Source organism: Vicia villosa, linkage group LG2, assembly GCF_029867415.1.
Source record: "Vicia villosa cultivar HV-30 ecotype Madison, WI linkage group LG2, Vvil1.0, whole genome shotgun sequence".
Taxonomy (NCBI): domain Eukaryota; kingdom Viridiplantae; phylum Streptophyta; class Magnoliopsida; order Fabales; family Fabaceae; genus Vicia; species Vicia villosa.
In genome coordinates, this window is record NC_081181.1 from 213,845,786 (window position 1) to 213,866,489 (window position 20,704).

Below are 20,704 nucleotides of genomic sequence, written 5' to 3' on the forward strand. Positions count from 1 at the left end.
AGAAAGGAAGAAAAATATGAGTATTTGGAAGTTGGTGGTAAATTAGGAGTATTTTCCTATTGTTTAATATTTTATTTTGTTTATTTTTTGATCTGGTATTTTTTTGGTACAAAATAATTTTTCTTACTATTGTGATGAACTTTTGGTTTAACATTATAAAGACGCTCAAAATATAGAATGTTACAATGCTGTTTAACAAGAATTAAAATTAAAGTCTCACACTTTTAATTTTATTAGAGGAAGAGTTAACAAAAATACTAAAATATTTATTCTTTCAGTAGCATTTAGATAAAGGGGACATTATTGTGTCTTGAAGCTACCTATGTTTGATATTGACTCCTACTGTCTCCAACCTAATGACATGGGCTGCATATTTTTGCAGCTACGGATAAAAAATTATACAATAGCTAAAAACTACAACTTATAGTTGGACACTATTGTACTATATCCAACACAATTGTTAGAGATTGAAAGTCATTCATCTTGTGAGACATGTAAATGATCATGACCTGTATGGGGAATACAACTAGCATTGGACAAAGAAACTGATGGAAGTCAAAATCACATACGGTACTGCACTGCATATATGACACGATAATATATTAAAACCTAAATATCATTAGATTTTTATGCATAAATGGAACTTTCTCTACTTTTTCAGCATTATCTATCCATCACAGTGTGTCCAACCTAAGTATTATTACTCGCTTCCAATAATTATCATTAGTTTTATAGCATCAAATATAAATTTAAGCCATATGACTATTTTTCATTTTAACAATTCATAAAAGGAATGAAACAAATAAATAAACAAAACATCTACACAAAATGGTAGTTCAATGTTTGAGCCAAAGTTTTGAATTATGCTCTGTCAATTGAAAATCACTTCCAACTCAATGTTAACTATTTTGTTTACCATTTTCAGGTTTCAATATAAAGAGTTTTTATTCATGTTAGTATGCATGCATATAGAATTGTATCAAGTACAAAAGGGTTGAGTGCTTTAACCAATCTGTCACCTTCTTTTGGAGTAGAATAGCCATAGGTCACATTACATTATGTCTAACAAAAGTTTACACAACTTGGGAAGAAGCAAACCAGTGTGACAAAAAACATGGATAATTGGTCTAAAACTTTTCCACAGTTCCATGAACATTATTACTTTCTGGTACGGTTGGTACCTGGTAGCCTGATAAAATCATTTTAAAACATCATTACACTCTGTAATGTACAAGTTTTTTTATTAGAACTAAGGGCGGAAGAACTGGGAGCAGCAAGTGGGAGACTTTATAAAATATGCTTAACTATAAACAAAGTTCAATTACATTTGATTTGTATGCTTACTAGGAGCAGAAAAACTAGGGGCAATAATGTTGGTTTTTATGAGTCTACTTAATAATATTTTATGACAATTTTTATTTCTTTAAGGATAATATGATAATGTATTTATTTGTTTGAAGAATGATTTGTATGTATTTGATTTTTTGTTTTCATACCCAACCAGACATACAAACCGATTTTTAAAATTTTATATTTAAGAATAAATATTCTATGCAAGAGTATTTATAATTATAAGCAAATATATATATATATATATATATATATATGCTTTCAATGTATATTTAATATTTAGTTTGAGTTATGAAAATTATAATGAATTTTAATAATTATAGTGAATCAAATATAATAATGTTTTAATAAAATTTTCTTTTTTTTTAAATTATATGACACAGGAAAACTGGAATTAATCTTCCAAATATTTTTTATAGGTAAATATATGTATTTTTTATCCAAATATTTTTATAAACAATATTATTATTATAAACGGGAACAACTTTACTATTTATTCAAATATTTTTATAAATATTGTCAAAACAATAATAATATTTAGATACCAACAAAAGTATATGATTCAATTATTTTTAGATATGGGAACAATTTTACTATATATTCAAATATTTTTATAAATAATGTCAAAATAAAAATAATATTTATTTATGAAAATGCACTATTAAACTAAATATTTTGTAAATGATACCTAAACAAAAATAATATTTATATACGGAAAAAAATATATTATTATCTAAATATTTTTATATACGAGAAATGATATTTATAATCAAATATTTTTTATCAAAAATGGTATACGGGAAAAATCTATTACTGATCTAAATACTTTTATATACGAAAAAAATTTATCATTGATTTAATTTTTTTTTCTTTTTTAACCTTCTATTTAAAATAAATTTATTATGTAAACAAATGCGCGTAACAGACCAGAACCCGTGCGTATGCACGGGTTTGTTACTAGTTTTTAATTAAATTATGAGACTAATATTTGATGTGTTCAGAACCGATATATGAATAGTTACTCACATTTAAGAGTGGAAATAGCTTGGATCAAGTAAGCCTTTGCGAGCCTAAACTTGACCTTCAAAACTTAAATTTAGGCTTTGTTTGGTAAAACTAGCTCGTAGTTTAGAGCTGGTAGCTGATAGCTGGTAGTTTATAGTTAAGGACTGATGGATGATAAACTAACATGAGTGTTTGGTAAATTAGTTGTTTCATTAGCTGATAGATACAAAATGACATAAAAGATCATTTTAATCAATAAGAATAAAAATATTTTGTTAAAATAATAAGGGTATAAATGAAAAAAAAATCACAAGCTAAAAGCTATAAGCTCAAAAGCTACTTCAAATAGCTTTTAAAAAAAAACTAAAAGCTAGTAAAAAAGCTGCAAGCTAAAAGCTAAAATAGCGTTATCAAACAGAGTTTTTTCATTAATGTAAACTGAAAAGTTAAAAGTTAAAAGCTATTTTTTAAGTCTTACCAAACAAACCCTTAGTATGTATTTTATCAAAAGTTTATATTTAAATTTACTTTTTAAAAATTTGATCAACTTATTAGTCTATTTAAATATTTATTTCATTTGAGTATATTTAAGTATATGTAAATAAATAATTTAAGTAATGTTTAAATAAAATAATAAATTAAAAGAATAATAAGACTAACTATTTGGTTGCATTTATATATCCGAACTTACTTGAGAGTATAAATTATATGAAACTATTTATTTTGAGAACTTATGAAAACAACTTATGATATTGTTCATTAGATTTTTTCAAATTATTTTCACAAATTCTTTAGTATTAGTACTAAACTTTATTTTAAATCAACATACGAAATACAATATAATAATAATAATAATAAATATATTCATATTTATTTAAATATTTGAGGCTAATAGGCTTAAATTTTTTTTTTTTATGGTTTGTGCCATAACCTTTTTAACCAAATAGCCTATTAAAAAAATCTAAGTCTTTTCTCTATATAAAAAGTCAGACCTTCCATGTGAAAAAACGTACTCTCTTTAAAAACAAACGCTTCACCCTCTCTATAACAACACAAAGCGTTTCCTTCCTCTTCCTCCCACTAATCCAAAAGTTTTTTTCTTTCAAAATGTAGATTTCGATGGTGATGGTGCGATGGGAGTCATCTCGTTTCAATTCTCCGCATTACCTACTAACCTTGTTAGGGCTATGGTAGCCTTAAAAGGGTTTTTCACCACCGCAAATGCCATTTGTTTGTGTGTTAATGTCTATTTCGGCATTTAGATGTTTGATTTTGGCGTTCTTATCTCTTAGAGTATTAGATATCCTTTTCTATTTTTTTAGATTTTTTAGATATGTTACCTGTGTTTCTAGATTCGTTGATATCTTCATTCTCCGACTCGATAAAACTTGCAAGGAGAGATTAAGCAGTTCTCCGGAATTTCGGTCGCTTCTTCCGTTATAGTGGTTCTCCGATAGTCTGTTTCAGTCTTCTCCGACAAACGAGTGGTTTTGTTTTGCTGCGATCTTGATTTGTTTGGTTTGAAAGAGCTTTTAAGCTTGTTGTGATTTATCGTAGGTAGTTGTTGGTACTTGAATTAATTCGTGTTGGCAGTCGGTTCATTTGCCATTATTTAATATTGTGAAGACTCTCACAACATCTTTTTTTGCTATCTGATTTTGTCCCAGTACGCATGTTTGTTGGATAACATCTTTGTTTTATGCTTTTACTTAGTTTTAGACCACTATTGTTTTAGTTATAATATGTTTAGGATGCTTACTAATTTCTTATATGATTTGTCAGGGTCAAAATTTTATCCCTCTGATTCTCTTTCATTTTTATTTTTATTTAAATTAATAGTGGTTTATTAAAAATTTATTTAAAAAAAAGTCTAAGTTAACTTGAAACTGTGTAAAATTAGATAGTAGACTTCTTTAAATGGTGTGTCATATTCTCACCTCTAATCACATTTAAATTCAATAATTTTTTATTCAATTATAAGTTTCCCACATACTACTTGCAAAATGTTGTTATTACTAACATAAAATGCCTTTTAACTATACTACTTGAAAGACTTTACCGCGATCAAATATAACAACCCTCTTCCGATTTCCTACTAAATTTAATTAGAATTTAAATTTTAATTGTTGGAAAGACCGATGGAATGTTGAATAGAGGTGTTTGCACGTTAATTTGGTTTGGTTTTGAGAGAATATTCAAAAAGATTAAAAAATTATGAATTAATTTGAATTGAATTTGCATATTTTTGCGATAAAGCCCAAACCAAACCAAACCAAATCAAAAACTATGGGTTGGATTGATCGGATACATTAAAAACAAATGTGCAAAAATATTTTTAAAAAAATATCTAATTTACATCAATAAATTTTCCATTATAATATAAAATTTCTAACTTTTTTCGTTTCTCCATATTGATTGCGAATGTCACTAATGAGATTTCATATTTTTTTTCTTGAAGTTGAATATCTTAAAGAAGATTATGTGATAATGATGATATAAATTATATGAATTAATATGGTTGGTTCGGGTAAGTGGCTCGCAGATAGAACTTTATAAATATGTTGTCCGAGCCAATTAACATCATATTTTATTAAGTTGGTTCAATTTATGTTCAAATTAAATAAATACCTGACCCAAATACTACGGTTTGGTTTGAATTTCGATTTGTTTCAAATTTTCCCAAACCAGTGCAGACCCCTAATGTTAAAAGTAAAAACACATCAAAGTTTTAAGAAAAAGTATCACATCTGCATTCAAATCTTAAAAATAATATGGTGTCAAACATGTTAATGTGACAAATTTGATAACTCTTTACCGCATATCCGTATGACAAAGTTCACTGTTAGATAGAAAGCTATTATCATATAGATTATGTCTATAAAATTTGACGTCAATCAGAAATCATTTGACATGTCAACTAGATTCATAAAAACTAAGCTTTGATAAAACTTTAGGATGAAAACCATTAATTTTTATCATTCTCTTTAACATATCAAATAATTTTTTTATTGATGTGAAATTCTATAGGCGTGATTTATATGATGATCCCTTTCAATCCAATGATGAATTTTGTTATACGGATATGTGGTGAAGAGTTATCAGAGGTGTCATATTACTAAGTTTGACACCTTAGTGTCATTTGACCCATATATATTCACCAGAGAAGACAACCAGATAGGCGAAATGGTGGTTTAAACTTGTTTTGAGGCTTGGACCAATCAGATGCGCCCATTTGTTTTAATTCTATTGGTTTATTTAAATTGGATCTGATGTGTTATTTCATTAAGAGTCCATAGTGTGATTTCAAATCTAATCCATTAGATGTGCCACCTAGGATTAGTGAGCACAGATCCATTGGCTGTGTTTTTTTGCTGATTTTATTTTGTTTTCTTTTATAAAATTGATTTTAAATCATATTTTACTCCCAAAAGTTCAGAAAAATCTCTTTTATTAATTTATACCTTGTGATAAATTTTCACAATTTTATTTTATATTTTACTATTTTCATTAATTTTTTACTTTATTCATGCATTTTAATTAGTTTAAAAATAGTTTTATGCATTTTTAATTTCTCCAAAAATTCTAAAAAATATTTTGAACCTTTTTTATTTTTCTATTATTCCACTTGCCATTTATTTGATGTTTTGAATATGGTTTGGTATTTTCCCTTTTATTTTCATTTAAAAAACATTTTCATTGCCTTTTGATTGTTATTAATGCATTTTATATTGTGTTGATTATCAGTTGTCTTAGATCATAATTCATTGTGTCATAAGTCTCATCAATATCAATGGACTTTGGGTGTTGATGAGGTTTATAACCTTAATCCACCAAGAGAGGTGATTAATCTTGATGATGATTTGATTAATATTGTGATTCAATTTGGTTTCTCTCTCCATCTTCATCTCTTTCTTCTTTTTTTTTTTTATCAATTGGATGATTAGAAGTCCATCTTGTTCATGAAGCTTTGATTGATGATTGATGAACTTTCATCATTTCAAATCTATCTTCCATAGATCATTAGATCATTTGAGATACTTTGGATTATTGATAAATTTTCCTAAGTTATCATGAAGAATGATTGAAGTAATGAACATATATCCTTGCCTTTGTACTTGATCCCTCCTTGATTTTTACTTGTGCTACCTGCTTTGGAATAATTTCTATTTTTCTCTAACAAGTATTGTACATAAATTATTATTGACCGATATCATAGATGCTACTTCTATATAAGTACATCTACGATTGTTTAACATAGCGCTAAATTTGTCCCGAATCAGATCATTATTTCTAACATTATTATTGTGCTAACTTTATTTTAATGCACTCTAATGTCTTCCATTTAAATTCTTTCTCTTTACTTTATTCAATTTATATTTGAGCATTACATTTGATATTGTTTGTTTATGTTCATGTCATTTATCTTTATGTGTTCTTGCTTTTTTTCTCCTTGGACATTTCTTTTTCTTTTAAAAGACATTAATACAGGAAAAATCCAAAAAAATTTGGATGTGGACTTTTGACCTTTAGACTTTGGTTATATTTTTCTTAAGCAATGAAATTTATCTGCAATATTGGAAGTCATCCGATACATTTGTGTCCTTAAGTTTTATCTGATACCATAGTTCACCAGAGACACCTGGGATTTCATCTGATACATGTGGTTTAGATTGATACTTTAAACTAGTCTAATCCTTTTGGGATTCATATGATGTTTGGATTTCATCTGAGACTTTGAATGTTCATCTGATACTTTGAGTTCATCTGATGCAATTTGACATTCTTCTGCTTATGGTTTGGTTTCATCTGATACTTTACTTATGGCTTAGTCCAAAGAAAAGGGAATGCTCATTTTGACTTATTGTCAAATGCTTGCTTCTTATTTAGTTAGATCTTTCTTGTCCTTAACTTTTACTTTATACTTTAGGATAGTCCATTGATCTCCTCCCCTTCTTAAATTTTCAAATCTTCTCCCTATTTCAAAAATCTTCTTGTTTTCAAATTTTAAACCTTTCATAATAAATCTTGACTTTGTCAAGTGAGCGTCAAATATTTTCTTAATAAATGCTGAAACATTTAAGCATGATCAAGGATTCTTTCAAAAAACATAAAAGATACAAACATCATCAAACTTCTTTTGTACCATTGTGCATTTTTTAAAAATCTTTTCTCAAAAGATTAGATATTAGTCTTGTTTTAAAAGTGATTGCAAACCTTCTTACTTACACAAACATGTCAAAGTGATTAACGTTTTTCACTTATATGTTGAGATATGCTTGTTGGTGTTATCCAAGTTGTAAATTCTCCATATTAAAGATGATGCAAATGCTTACTTTCTCATAATTGTAGAGAGTACCTTGTGTTTTCCACTCAAATAAGACAATTTATCTCTTCATTAAAATCAATCAACAAATTCTCGTAATTTCCTTTTAATCGGAACTACAAATGCTTTGATTTTCCTATTGCACAAAAGATGTATGTAGGCACAAGATGAGACGTCTTGCCGAGTATAACAAAAATCATAAAAATCATTCATTTTTCTCATCTCCAGACAAACTTTTGCAAACAACCAGCTTTAGCCTTAACACAGGTTTTCAAGAGGTTCTTGTGGAGTACTACTGATGTGAGGGGTACTAACATCTTCCCCTTGCATAACCAACTTCCGTACCCTTATCTCTTTGTTTTATTAATTTTGTTTTGAAACTTCTGCGGATTTTATTCGCTCTTTTCTCATTCCTTTAGAAACAATAAAGATCAATGGCGACTCTTGCTTACTTGCAAGTTAAGTTAATTAATAGATTAATCTCAATTTTTCCGCGGCGACACAAAGGAAGTAACAAAAAAGAGAAAATGTGTTGAGTACTCTACTCTCAACTTCAAAAATATTCAGGTCTGGCTAAAAATCAATTTGGGAGTACTAAAGGGCCACCCCCAAAATGAAAAAAGATGATCGTAATATTTTTGAATGATAAGATCCTGAAACCCCATACTATGATCCCAAAAGAAAGTAATAATTTTCAAGGCTCGAGAAGAGAAACTATTTGTTTCCAATTTTTTTCGGTTTGAGCACATTTTCCTGTGATTATCAAATGAAAGTTAACATTTTAAGCACATGATTAATGAGTAAAATACTAACAAATTTGTAGAACTTAAACATGATTAATGAGTCAAAATATAAATATCGTCAGACCATAAACATGAATATCAAACACATACTTTTTTCTCTTTTTTTTCGCACTCTGATTTCTAAGAAAATGAAATTCTAATAATTCAGAACTTGTCCCAAGAGGTTATGACACTGATCAATTATTATTCCCATCAGAAATTAAACATGATATTATCCGAACCTTTGTTCTTTAGCAAGAACCTTCGTTCCTTATACATTTATAGTAGTAATTTAATTTTTCAAAAAAAAAAGTTGAAAGTAATGAATTCAAAAGTAATAAATAAATTTTTTTTTATGGTAATTTTATATAAATTAAAACGTAATGAATAAAAAATAAGAGGATTATGATTTTTTTAAATTACATAGATTAATTGTTTTTAATCAAATAAATATATTAATTCAAAAAACAAAATACATAGATTAATTATTATATATTCTTATTATAATAAATTATAAATAAAGAATAATAGCATATGAATGATGCAGATAATATTCATTAAATATAATAATTGGAAAATAAATAATTAAAATTATATTGGAAATTGAAAGTGACTGTTATTTTTTTTTTGTTACAAAGAGGGTCGAGACCCGAAAACAAAAAACTACTCGAAAATAAGCCTAGACACAGAGGCACCCTTGGCGTCCTCCTCAAGCAACCTCACAATACACTCTGGAGCAACATCAAACCGAACGATATCATGCCGAATCCCACACCCCACACTAGCAAGCGCATCCGCACACCTGTTCGCTTCCCTATATGAATGACATATAACCACTTCCTCCAAATTATCTATAAGTCTGTCAATATTTGTTATAAGCGATAAGCTCTTAATCATACTTGAGCTCCTTCTCTCAATAGCTTTGAGAACCTTGGTGAAATCAACATTAATTTTCAAAGTGACTGATATTTTAAAACAACGTTTTTTTTTCAAACACAACAAATATAATAATAATAATAATAATAATAATAATAATAATAATAATAATAATAATTATTATTATTATTATTATAATAATAATAATAATAAAAGTAATTATTATAACATGACAAATATAATCTTAATAATAATAATGATAATAATAATAATAATAATAATAATAATAATAATTTATATTATTATTATTTTTATTATCATTATAATTATTATTATATTTGTCATGTTATAATTAATATAATTATTATTATTATTATTATTATTATTATTATTATTATAATATAATAATTATAATTATGATTATAATTATTATTATTATAACATGACAAATATAATTATAATTATAATGATAATAATGATAATAATAATAATTATATTAATTATAACATGACAAATATAATAATAATTATAATGATAATAATAATATTAATATTAATTATTATTGTTATTATTATTATTATTATTATTATTATTATTATTATTATTATTATTATTATTATTATTATTATTATTATTATTATTATTATTATTATTATTATTATATAAGTAGAGTCTTTTAAAAAAAGTTAAAGAGGAAAACATCTACCGCCTTTGTTATGCTTTATTTATTTTTGTCGTTCTTTCACACTGAATTTGTTGATATATTCTCTAGTATTAACCAATTGTAGCTCAAAATTTTGTCAAAATTTAGTTGCTAAAAATCATTCTTAAGTCCAAACTAATCTTTCTTATGATTAACACACCCTAAAAGTCAAAAATATATCAATTTAAGGTGAAATATATTTTTGTCTCCACAAAATTATTCATTTTGAATTTTAGTTTTTTATTAAAAAAAATCATATTTTAATTTCTACAAAATTAATTATGCATGTAGTTTTAATTTTTATAAAAGGACTAAAATGTTATTAAAAAGTAATTTTATAATAATTAAATTTTTTTTATAAGAATTAAAAGTTAAAACTTGAAATATTTATAGGAAACAAAGACAAATTTAATCCTAAATTTAACATAGTACAGCTAAGTTCTAATACTAACTTTGTCTTAAAAAAAATAATGATGAATTAAGAAATTTCGACCGTGACAATATGATATATTAATAGACTAGAAAATAGAATTAGAAAATATTTTCTTTGAATTAAGAGAGAAAAAACACTAACGTAATAACTAACATATTAACTGTTTATTAAAAAAGTTATACGTTATTTTGTAAAATTTTTTTAGATTAAAATATAAGTTATTTTATAATACTAATGAAACATAAACATTTTTTTCTATCATACCTTAACTATTTATTACTCAATTTTCTTTCAATTTTTTTAAATTTTCTTTCTTATATTATTAATAAAAAAATATTTTCTAAAACTATTCATAATTTTTATTTTGTAATCGAAATTATTTATATTTGTGAATATGTGTAAAAAAGTTTATGAAATTTACGGATCACTGGATCATATAAATCAACTATTATTTTATCTCAAACGTGAAATGCATTTAACATCGGCTACAGAAGAGCGGCACGAAGGACATCATAAAAAACTTCCACTTTACCTCTCCGTTAATAAAATAATGAGGGGTTAAATTTGTTAGAGGTAATTTAGGGGTCAACACGAGAGATCATGTTACACTTAAAACACACATTTGTCAGAGATACATCACATATTCACCCAAAATCTTAGGGTGACAGATGTGTGAGTTCTCTTATAAAATGTTCAGTCTTCTCTTTTCTAATCAATGTGAGACTTCTTCCTCACACTTGATTCTCAACACTCCCTCAAATTCATGATACCACTATTAGAGGCAATTCGGGGGTCAACACGAGAGAGAGTTTTACACTTGGGCTACACCTTTGTGAGAGATACACCACATATTCACCAAAAATCTTAAGGTGATAGGTGTGTGGGTTCTCTCACTTATAAAATGCTAAATCTTCCCTTTTCTAATTTATACGGGACTTCTTCCTCACACTTGATTCTTAGTATGCTTTATGGTTGCAGATTTGTTTGATCTTCCACATTAGAAAAGAATGGTAGTGTTATGAAAGAGTTGTTGAGCTGCAGTCGCAAGTTCTACTGTGCAGTTTGAGCTAGAGAGAAATGATGGAAAAATTGTTTTTGACTTGTGAAAAGTTTAAGTCAAAGATGTGTTGATACAATCAAGATTACACAAGGTGCGGGATTATGTCGATGGTTGAATAGCTTCCTACCAACATGGAAGTTGCACCATAAAGTTTCAATCGGGTTTTCGGCATGTGAAAATTCTTGAATTTGTTTAATTTTAAGTGAAGTATACTCTTCTTTAGGTGGAGTATAATAGTTTTTAAAACTATGATTGTCGGTGAAGACAATATAAAAATTCTTGGAGTGGTTTAGCTTCAAGTGACTATACTATCTATGGTGGAGTATGATTGCCGGTAAGACAATGAAAGTTAATGCATTATTTTCAATTAAGATGGAGATTGTTGGGTTTGGTTGAAAATATATATGTTGAAGAAGTCCCACGTTGTTTAGTTTTTTGACGAAAGAGGGAGTCCAAGGCTAAATATCGGATTCAAGTTTTTGTTTACAAGATGCACCACTCAAAAGCACTTTAAGCTTGTATTTGACTTTCTTTGTTCTCTTATACTCTTGTATTAGAGTGTTGTGAGATGTAGTTAAATACTTGTTTTGAAGGATTTGAGTGTACTGAGGGCCTGGGTTAGTTGAGGGTATATCATGTGTTGTAACAATTTTCACATAGTGTTATTCTCTGATTGTCTATTGACAACAACCGTGGTTTTTTCTCCAGTTTTGGAGTTTCCATGTTATATTCTTGTGTTGTTATTTTGTTCCTCTTTTTTCTCTATGTTTGTTATTTTCCTAACATCACGCATATCATTAATGGTAGTGTATTGAGCGTTGATACTTACTACATGGACGACGAAGATTTGTTTAAGGACATTGATCAATATCCTCAATAATCACCCTAAATTATCCCCTCGATTTTGACAAAAAAACAAGGTAAAATCTGTTTACCCCTCGATTTCAATAGAAAACCGAGGTGAATAAGCTTTTTTTTTTAAAAAAAATATTACATTATTTACACAGAATATTAAAATACATTTATTACAACAAATCCAGATTTATCATTGTCGCACTTGCAATCCATCATAAATAACTTTTCTAGCCTTCTTTAACTTGAAGCAAATATTTCATTCTTTGTTTAACTTAAAGCAAAAATGATTTTCTGCATTGTAATCAATCATCATAAAGAACTTTTCCAGCCTTCTTTAACTTGAAGTAAATATTTCATTATCTTGAGCAAATGCTTTCACAGGAAAGAGAACAAAATATAAAGTGGTGGATGTAATAGTTTGTTGTGTATATTGATGTCTTTATCCCGAGCGTTATTCCTTTATGAATGTATAGCAGAGATTTGTTGTTGTAGCTATGTAACAAGACCCCTTGGTATTTTTTACAAAAACCTAGGGGAAATATTTTCTTTTTAATTAAAAAATAAAATAAGGAAACCCCTCGATTTTAGTAATAAATCGAGGTGATAAGTTTCAAGAAAAAATGGTGAATAATAAAGAATTGAATATAACATGTCGTGTTTCAATTTCAATTTTTTACCACTCACTATTTTTTGTGAGTAGTTTAAACCATGTTTAGGAATAAATTTCTCCATATTGTCAACCAAGGAAATCATTGATGTTTTCTTTGATTAACAACATAGGAAGGTTATTCCAAAAATACAACAATAATAACAACATCAACACCGTTATGTGAGATAGATTGTAAGGACGGAAAAAAAATGTTTTGTTCAAGATAGAAGAACATAAAACATTGAAGATTTTTTCTTTCTTGCAATCCATCCCAAAGAATGATGCATACAAGTTGGAGGTGGCTACATAAGTTACAATTAGGGTAAAATCTGTTTAAATAATGTTTTTATAGTAAAATCTGGTTATTCTATCCCTCGGTTATTATGAAAACGAAGGGATAGATCATTTAGTTTATACTTATAAAGTAATAAAAACATAAACTGTCATGGCTGAGATGCGAAGCATGTCTTGAATTATTTTTCTCCTCAGTTATATTAAAAGTCAAGGGAATAAGTGCTTTTTATTTTTAAAAAAATAAAACATGACGCACCTTGTCATTATACATCGGTTTTTTGTTGGGTGATGTAAAAGCTTTGTCATGAAATGTATTATTTATAGTAGTGATCAAACAAGACCGACATCACCATAGTATCGTCAAGTCGACAACTTCACATTTGTAGTTGTAATCCACTAGAAGGTTCTAGCAATGCGGAACCTCACATGGACATAGCTTAAAGGAACATACCCATATCACATAACGAACAATCTTCTTACGTATGTCCATCTTTAACAACTATGTTGGTTTGAATATGGTGTTAATTGTTTAGAAGAGGAGTTGAATGTATACAAAATTCCATATAATATTTTCAAAAAATTAGAGAAACTTGCAGAAGCTTTTTCACTGAATTTTATTTAAAAATAATTTTACGTGATTCGAAAGTTTAACCGTAAAGAGACACACACGTGATATGAAATTTAATGATAAGAAATATGCTACATAACCTTAAATATATTAAACAATTTGATATATTTATAAATTAATCAATCTTAGACAATCTCTAATCACAATTTGACAGTATAATCAATAGCAAGATTCTTTGGAAACCTCAATAAAATCAAACCTAAGTTTAAACAATTAATCTCTTTGAAATAAAGAAAACTTTCAAATATGCAACTCTTATCAAAGTAAGAAAAACTATGACATACAAATTTAACCAAGAAATCTAGTGTGTTTGTGTGTGCATCGAGATATATACAAGTTCGATATTTTTTGTTGTCACATGCACCTAATTCGTTCTTTGATGGTAAGCCATTGAAAATTTGATCTTTCACTATATGTTTCGTATCGGGTTTTTAGTTGCAATAAATCAAGAAAAGAAAAAACATAAAACTACTTAAACCAAACTATCAATGCCTTGCTTCTAGATTAAATCTTGTCTATTTCTGGGGACATATGTTGGACACGATGTATGGGAGAATTGTGCACAACTTGATGATAATAGATTGACAACAACTATGAAATAAATAAAATAAAAGCAATAAAGAATACAAAGTATTTTTTACCTAGTTTAAAGCAACGTAACCTACGTCTAGGGATATTTCAACCCAAGAAAGGAAATACACTCTCAATAGAATTAATGCAAAGTGTCTGGATGACAAACTATTGTTCAATGTGCTTCTTCTTAATTCTACCCGTGCATTTCTATTTAGGACCCCCTAAATATGAGACCTCTCTCACTTTGTCTCAACCACTAACCGTTCTGAACAACACAATCAACAGTTTAGAGAATAATGAATTACTACTCAACTAACAAACCAATTTCTATGCCTTTAGATATGAATGCATGCACTAGAATGCTGCTCAAACAATAACATAAAAAATACTCATAATAAAAATCCAAACACAAAGATCTTCAATACATGTGCACACTTCAAACGTTAGGTTTAAGTATCCTTAAATATCAATTCAACTTCTGAGATTTTCCCGAATGGGCATACGATTTGATCACATCCAGATTTATTGAGGATTCTATTTTGATTTTTTTTCAAAAACCTCCGATAAAAAGATTTGATTTTTTTGTTCAAATTTAAATCTCCAAATAATTAGATTTGATCTTATTCAATCGGCCAAATAAATCTAATTAACACATTGCTAAAAGATAGCAACGGATTGGATTGAAACAAAACTAGAATTTTTGCTCAAAACAACAACAACCATGGCCTGCTGACAAAGGCTAAATGTTGAACACATGCTGGAACATTGTGTCCAACACATGTCCTTTCTTCACAAAAATATCTTGTACATTCCATGTTGTTTTGCATAATGGACCCAATTCCAAGGAACAACACGTTTCACCACAGTTGATAAATACGACCTTGATGAAATTTATGTACATTTCAAACTAGTTTCAATTCTAAACAGTGGTGAAAGGTATTTTAGTCTTAATATAAATATAAGATTATAAGTGACATGACCATTTTGTAACAAAAAAGGAAAATGGCTGGTGTTAGGATTCGAAGTCTATAAGCCTTAACATATCACCACGGTTAGTAGTATGGATCGTAGTGAAAAGTCTTTTAATAAAATAAAAAAATGCGGACGCCTAAATAAGAGCTATTAGTAAAGAGAGGTTGAGAATTGAGTATTACAAGAATGAATTGCAATTGGTTGACAGTCTAACAAAACCCTTGAAGCAATCAAGATTTAAAAGTCTCAAAGGATTAATGAGAATGAAGAACTTAAGAAATCTGATTTGAAAACGGTATTAGATATGCAATTCAAATTTAGAAGTTAAAAACTAGCTATATGTGTGGTTACTGATAGGTACACGCAGTTACTATTAATTATACATGTGGTTCCTGTTAAGTCTGTATATAGATACTAATTAGAAGTAACTTAGTTAATAGTAAGGACTAGAAATAGACCATGCCAATAATAGGGGCCTACAGGCTAGTCTATACAAGCTTAGGCCAGGCTACACATTTTTTAAATAGAAAAAGCCTAGACTTTTTTATAAGCCTATTTAGTTCAAAGGGCTAGGCCTCAAGCTAAAAAAACCGTTTAAGCCTATCAGGTCGACCTATTTAAATAAATGGTTAAATATGTTTTTGGTCCCTATAAAATTATTTAAAAATAATTTAGTCCCTATTAAATAAATGACATGTTTTGATTCTCACAAAATTATTGTGCACGAAGTTTTAATCCCTGTTGTTAAATTAATGTGTATTTTTGAATGATTATTTTACAGACAAGTTTAGAACATTATAAAAAGTTCCATGAAAAAAAAGAACTCAAAATTTGATTTCTAAGTCGAGATTTGCATTATTTTAATCATTATCTTTTGAAATTTAAAATGTTCATATTTAGTTCTTCTCATTTTAAAAAATTCTATAATTTGGTAAAAAAATATTTTATAGTATTCTAAACACGTATGAAAAAAATTATTAAAAAATTTAAAGGTTTAAGGATAATTAAACAGTTTTCAAAATTTTAAAAAATGGCAGGGACTAAAACTGCATTCATAAAAAATTAGTATGGCCTAAAATATGTCATTTTTTTATAAGTACTAAAAATGAAATTTGAGATATTTATAGGGACTAAAAACATAATTATTAACCTTTAAATAAATATGAATAATTTTTTTTATTATCATTATGTTATGTTTTGTACTTTGAATTAAAATACATAAATAAAACTTGATTATCTTGAAGAACTTGTGAAAATAATATGAGAACACTTGATGAACATTGTTTTCATAAGTTCTCTTAAATAAATAGTCTCCCAGAACTTATGCTAATAGGTAAGTTAAAATAAGTCAATGCAAACAAATTTTAGTATCTTAGTTTTTTAGTTAGTTAGTCTATTTAAACATTATTTTAATTGTTTATTTACATATGTCTAAAATAAATAGGTTTTTATGTAGGCTAACAGACTAATCAACCCTTCGAAAAGGTCAGACACTCCAGCCTAAAAATAAGTCTACGACAGACTACAAGTCAGACTTAGGCTTTGATTTTTTTGGACAGATCAGACTTAGACTTTGTAAAACTTAGTTCAGCTTAACCTATTTCCACCCCTAATTAGTAGTATGATTATATATAATGGATGCAACACAGTTGTAATACACTCAATTCCATTTCAATAAAACTTCTTTCTCTCTCTCTCTCTTGTTGTTTACTCTTTTCTATTTTCATCCGTTTATAAATAATTTGTAATTCAAGTTAGTAGTTAACTTAACTATAGTAATAGAAGAATTTTCTTAAATGTTATCCGTATTATATATTCTTTAGCTTAACTATGTTTTAGAGTTTTTTATTAGGGAACATTGATACATAATGTAGGATTTGATATTTTTGTGAAAGACACATCACTTATTCACTCAAAATTTTAAGGTGATAGGTGAGTATGTTCTCCCACAATGTTCCAGTCACCACATTCCTATCCAGTGTGAGACTATTTTCTCACTTACTCACACTTGCATTATTATTCTAACACTCTCTCTCAAATGTGAGTCTACAGTGTTCCCCTCACATTTGTACCGCCGTTGACACCTTGCAACGGGACACCACATCCCGGGCTTTTCAATACAAGTGAGTCGATCCTTTTCTCGAAATCAAAGACTCATGGTACCATTTGTTTGGAGGAGTTTTTCACTAGAGAGCATTGATACATCGTGTATGACTATGCATCTTTATGAGAGATACACCACTTATTCACCAAAAAAGGTGATAGGTGAGTGGATTCTTCCATTTATAAATGTTCAAATCACCACATTCCTATCTAATGTGAGACTATTTCCCCACTTACCCACACTTGCATTATTATTATTCTAACAAACTACTCATCAATTATTTAAAATAATACATAATTTTCTTAAGAGTGTGTTTGGATGAAGCATTTTAATGAGGTAATTTAATGTTTTGAGGGAATTTAAAATGATTTACACAAAATTTATTGTTTGGATACAAAAATGAAGAATTGTTAAAATGATGAAAATTTATGGAGTATTTTATCTAAGTTAAATTTAATCATTTTGAAATGACACCAAAAACCAAAGAATTTGAAATTCTTTCATACTTTTTAAAATGTATTTGTTACTATTATTTCTTCAAATTTTGCAAATTGGTCCTCATATTTTCTAAAATTACAAAATTGACCCCAAAAATTTTCAAAAAATTGCAATTTGGTCCCTACTTTTCAATTTTTTAATTTTGTCTAAAAATTTTAAATTTTATAAAAAATGACCCAAAAAGTCTAACAATGAATTATCTTAATATGTCATCCAAACAAAATAATTTAAAAATAAATGGATTTCAATGGAATCATTTGAATTACTTTGAATTTTAAATTCCTTTAAAATTATCAATTACCTCATCCAAACACACTCTAAAGTTTGTTATAAACTGAAAAATGTATTTTATGAATGCTTCTGACTTCTATCCTAATTTTCTTTCAAACGTTTCAATCAAACATGACTAACATGTTGTGTTTGACTATATAACAGTACATAGACATGGTTTCCTGTTCAAAGTTCTCCGATTTATCTTTTCCCTAATTTAGTAGAAACATGATTTACATCATTTTATGAAGTATACATTTTTGAATTACGTAAAAAAGATGTATTATACTTTTTTTTAATGAATTTGAACACAAGGAAAAACTGATGCATGTGCTTGCAATAAATTTTATGGGCATATTGAATACAGCATCCTAAAGAGGTATCATTTTGCATGTTCATGCACTAATTCATTTCAGATTATAAAGTAATCTCAAAGTGTACATACATATTATACTATTGGATCTTGAATCATGTATGATATATTTTCTTTTAATTGTAACTACATTTAAGATGATAACCATGATTGTTTTGATTGTGATTGTTTTATCTAAAACTAAAATTGATTTAGGTTGCAAGAAAGAAAATATAAATCAAAGGAATGAGTTTTTCATTAAAACTCAATAACATAAAAATTACGGTTTTTGTCTAATCAATTTCAGAAAAATAATGATTTCAAATTAGTTAATCGTTTGATCGAGTTAATTTTTTTGGACATAAGGTTCGTAAGACACAAGTGCTACACTTTCATAGTCCGAATCGTCGAAACAAGGTTTATGGAAGGAGATATCGTGTTCGGCGGACACCAAATATCATGGGGATACTCTACAAGGGTTTGAAAGAAAAACTAATCGACATGGGCTCCTCCAGTGTCGGCCACTAGCATGGAGACCTTCTAAGGTCGGTTCATTTTCTTCGAATGACTCCTATGTCTACATCCCAACCAAACGCACAAAAGAAATCATTTGCACAAGCTCTTTAAAATGTGTGTGACATTCCATTTTATAATTTTGCCAAGCATTGTCTTAAAGGTAAATGTCTCTCGATCAAGATACCTGAATGGCCTTACAAAGCAGGAATTGAACGCTGCAAGAATAGTTTGCATGGGAGATTGATTACTAGTAAAGGTATGTCATTGAAAGCATCAGAATTACGTGGCAAACTCATGAAATTATGGAGTCCAATCACTAATTGAGATTTAAATCCTTTAGGACATGTATATTTTGAATTTTTATTCAAATTTAGAGAGGATCTCGACAAAATTTGGAGTGTAGAGACATGGAAGGTTAGGCCTTTTCTCATGTGGTTTTTTGCATGGACGTCAGATTTTAGACCTGAAAATTTGAAGATTACTCGTTCTCAAGTGTGGTTGAGGATACATGGCCTTCCCTTAGAGTATTGGGAACCAACAAATTTATTTGCAATTGCTTCTGGTATTGTCACTCCTTTATCATTCGATGAGCTTACAAGAAAAAGAACATAGAGGCATTTTGCTCATGTGCAAATAGACCTTAACATGTTATATACTCTCCATGATCGTATTTTGGTGAAATGAGAGGGTTATGCATTCTTAGTTGAATTAGAATACAAGAGTTTACTCTTTTTTATCACTCTGTATGTGATGTTCATAGTATTGATAAATATCGAAATTTAAAAGACAAGAATGTTGAAAAGCCTATGATTATATAATCTAGAAGATACACTCTTAGTTCCAAAAAGGGGAGAATATTTGTCATCTTTGAAAAGGGGAGAATATGGATCAATGTTCTTAAATTATAAAGTTGATAATCCCAAAAATATCCTTTTTGAAGCTTTGATAACGACAACATCAACAATTGAGATGTTGAAGTCTGTGGCAATAGCTTTCAACTCTATAAAAATGGTGACCCAAATGGAAAATATCTAAAGTCCAATCAAGGAAAGAGACTCAAGATTGAAGTGCTTATATGGGTGATGTATTTATCAAAGAATCTTGGAAGCCTCAAAATAATGAAAGAGAGGAAATGTGAAAGCTCGTCAGGTCGTGTATGAGTTACCAGAGTTTTTTTTAAAAGTGATAGCTCCTAAGTTCTAAGGAAACTCACACACACATTTTAAAAGTCGTTTTCTAACCTTTTTATATCTTAAAAATGTTTTTAAGATCGGGCCTAGTGATTAAGAAACTGTCCACTATCTTGTAAAAGGCTTTTTGAACTACCCAATCGATTGAAAAAACTATTTTGAACCAGCAAATTGATTGGAGTATTAAGCTAATCGATTGGAGAAGGCCTAAGTGACTAACCAAACGATTAGGAAATCATATTAATGACTTATAATGGATCTATATTCTTTC